Here is a 3,924-nt window from a genome sequence, read left to right as displayed (position 1 = left end):
GTTCCCTTTCCCTGGCCACAGGCATTTTCTGGCTCTCTAAGGTCAGTTGTTTCTAAAAGCCCCTGTATTTTTAAAAAAATTTTTTTTCCCATCAGTCCCACCTCCTCTCCACTGGGAGTGACCTCAGGGTACTTTGCTACTTGTTAGGGGTTTGTCTATGTTTGTAGCTTGTATTCAGCTGTCCACATTTGTTAACTAAAACCCCAGTTGGAGCTAGGTTGCACTATATTCACTCACTCCGGGGATGCTGCCTTCTCTCACAGCGAGGTCTTGTAGCTCAGCCTGCCGTGGAAGAAGGGGGCTCCTGGCATGGTTCCTCAGGTTTTGTTTATAGTTTTTATGCTACAATCTCCGTCATTACACCCAATCCAAGTTGGTGTACAATGTTTGGACAGTCATGGTTGTCCCCCAGCAGTTGTCCAGATTATTTACTAGTTTTCCTTGTTGTTTATTAGTTGCTCCAGGGACTAATTAAATTCCACTCCTCTTTATGCCACCATCTTGCCCCTCCCACCCAGTGTTGATTTTTTAATTGTGGGAGTAGGGTACATTGTTGTAGGAGAGCTGAGGATTCCTTGCTAAGTCTATCCTTTAGTTTTTATATGTCGTATCTTATTTTTTCTCTCTTTTGACCCTTTTAATTACCCTTACTGATAATCTTCATTTCTCCACTCTCCTCCAAACCTCTGTCTCCTGTCTTTTCCTTTCAGCCTGCAAAACTCTCTTTAGTGTTTCTTGTTGGACAGGTCTCCTGCTAACGAACTCTCTCAGGTCTGTTTGTCTGTGAATCCTTAAAACTCTCCCTCATTTTTTTTTTTTTTTTGAATGACTTTTATTTCTTTTTCTTACCTAAGTGCTCTGGCTAGAACTTCTAGCAAATTTTAAGTAAAAGTGGTGAGTGTGGGCATACTAATCTCACTCCTGATCATAAGGGGAAGACTTTTAGTCTCTCACTGTTGAGTGGTGTGCAGGCTCTGGGTTTTTCACATATGCCCTTTATCATGTTGAGGAAGTTTCCTGCAATTCCTACATTTTGATGTGTTTTTATCAAAGAAGGATGATGAATTTTCTAAAATGCTTTTTCAGCGTTTATTGAGACAATAATTTGTTTTCCCTTTTTTTTTTTGTTAATATGTTGTGTTACATCAATTTTATTTTCTTGAACCACCCTTGCATGCCTGGAATTAACCTCTCTTTGTCATGTTGTATACTTCTTTAATTAGCCTTTGGATTCTATTTCCAAGTAGTCTGTTGAGAATTTTTTTTTATTCATTTTATTGAGATATATTCACATACCCTGCAGTCATACAAAACAAAGTGTACATTCAATTGTTTACAGTACCATTAGATAGTTGTGCATTCATCACCAAAATTAATCTTTGGCATTTTCACCACCATACACACTAGAACAATAAGAATAAAAATTAAAGTGAAAAAGAACAATTGAAGCAGAAAAGAACACTAGGTACCCCGTTTTTTTTTTTGTCTTCCCCCATTTTTCTACTCATCCATCCATAAACTAGACAAAGGGCTGCGTGGTCCACATGGCTTTCCCAATCACATTGTCACCCCTCATAAGCTACATTTTTATACAATCATCTTCAAGATTCATGGGTTCTGGGTTATAGTTTGATAGTTTCAGGTATTTACTGCTAGCTATGCCAATTCACTAGAATCTAAAAAGGGTTGTCTATATTTTGCATAAGAGTGCCCAGCAGAGTGACCTCTTGGCTCCTTTTGGAATCTCTCTGCCACTGAAGCTTATCTCATTTCCTTTCACATCCCCCTTTGGTCAAGAAGATGTTCTCCATCCCATGATGCCAGGTCTAGATTCCTCCCTGGGAGTCATATTCCATGGCTCCAGGGAGATTCACTCCCCTGGGTGTCAGATCCCACACAGGGGGGAGGGCAGTGATTTCACCTGCCACTTTCTCCCTCATTTTTGAAAGACAGTTTTGCTGGATAAAGGATTTGGGGCTAGCAGGTTTTCTCTTTCAGTATCTTAAATGTATCATACCACTGCTTTCTCCTCTTCATTGTTTCTGATGAGAAATTAGCACTTAGCCTTATTGCATTTCCCTTCTATGTGATCAATCACTTTTCTCTTGTTACTTTCAGGATTCTCTCATTTTTGGTGTTTGACATTCTGATTAGAATGTGTTTCTCAGAGGTCTATTAGGATTTATTCTGTTTGCAGTATGTTGCACTTCTTGAACATTTATATTTATGTCCTTCATAAGAGATAGAAAATGTTTGGCTATTTACTCAAATAGTTTTTCTGCCCCCTTTCCCTTCTCTTCTCCTTCTGGACCACCATGACACATGTTTGCTTGCCTTGTGCTCTCACTCAAATCCATGAGACCCTGCTCAATTTTTCCTGTTTTTTTTTCTCTATCTGTTATTCTTTCTGTAGGATTGCAACTCTCCTGTCTTCTAGTTTGCTGATTCTTTCTTCTGCATGTTCAAACCTGCTGTTGTATGACTCTAGTATATTTTAAATCTTTTCTATTGTGTCTTTCATTGCCATGATTTCTGTTATATTTCTTTTTATATCTTCAGGTTCTTCTTTGTGTCCACACAGTGTCTTCTTAATAATCTTTATCTCTCTAGACATATTTTCCTTCATATTCTTGAGTTGATTTGTTCGAACATCTTTGATTCATTGTTCCAAATTCTATGTCTCCTCTGAAGTTTTAATTGTTTATTTGACTGGGCCATATCCTCCTGTTTCTTAGTATGGCTTGTAATTTTTTGCTGGCCTCTAGGTGTCTGATTATTTTGATGAGTTTACTCTGGAGGTCAGTTTCTTTCTCTTGCCTAGGGTTTTCTAATTGATTGGCTTTTTGCTAAAGCTCTTCTTTGATGCCTTTTCAACTTATTCTAGACCTTTAGAGTAACTCATGTTTAACTGATCAGATTTTTTCAACTCTTATTAATCTTTTTCTTGCCCTGTATATAAGGTACACTATTTCTGTAATTGTTGCACCCCCAGATAAAGTTCCTGTCCCCTGTTCCTTTTCTGGGAATCTTGATCTGTTCTGTTTGTTTTTTTATTTGCCTCTGTAGTTCTTTTTTTCTGCTTCTTTTTCCTGCAGGGAAAATTCTGGGAGGAGGGTCACCCTGGAGTGGACTTTTCCAACTCAGTATTTCCCAGCCACATCTGGGCCATGGGCTCACAAAGGCTGCACAGATCAGTTCCAAAGTGCCCTGGGGAGGAGACCAGAAAGAGTGACAAACTTTGACAGTTCCCTGAATCTGTGCTTTTCTGGCCTGCCCAGCTGATGGCATGCTTCAGAAAACTGTTCCCTGCGGTACTAAAGTGGTACTGTGCCTTAAGTCTCAACCATTTCTGCCCCTTTTGAGGTCATGGTTGAAATAGAGACTGCCAGCCACTTTTATCCGGGGTGGGTTGAAATCACAGCTCAGAGCTGGGACCAGTGATCTGAATTTGCTAAGCAAAAGCCAGTGAACAGTGCTTGGCGGTGCCCCTGCCCATTTTCTTGGGGCAGAGCCACCCTTCAGCAAACTCTTTCCCACAGCCCTAAGAAGGCACTGCATCTTTAAATCACCCCTGCTTCTTCCCCTTTCTGGGATGGTGTTGAAACAGGCTGCTGGCAACTTTTGTCTGTTCCCCAAAGCCCATGGAGGCATTGTGTCTCTAAGTCACCTGGGCTTCCACACCTGTCAGGGATGGGTGTTGACACAGAGGCTGTTGGATGCTTTTTGTCCTGGGTGGGTTGAAACATAGCTGCCCTCAGAACTAGGGCCCAGCTATTTGAGTTTGCTAAACAAAAGCCATGATTAGTTCACCATCCCCACCCCCCATCTCCAACCCCCATTCCTGGGGAAGAGAACATTTATTTCCAGCCAGGGATTGGATCGTGAGGTGACCTGCTATGAGAGTGGGAGATGGGCATTGGTCTC

Source organism: Choloepus didactylus, chromosome 4 (genome assembly GCF_015220235.1).
Source record: "Choloepus didactylus isolate mChoDid1 chromosome 4, mChoDid1.pri, whole genome shotgun sequence".
NCBI lineage: Eukaryota > Metazoa > Chordata > Mammalia > Pilosa > Megalonychidae > Choloepus > Choloepus didactylus.
This window is presented reverse-complemented; position numbering follows the sequence as displayed.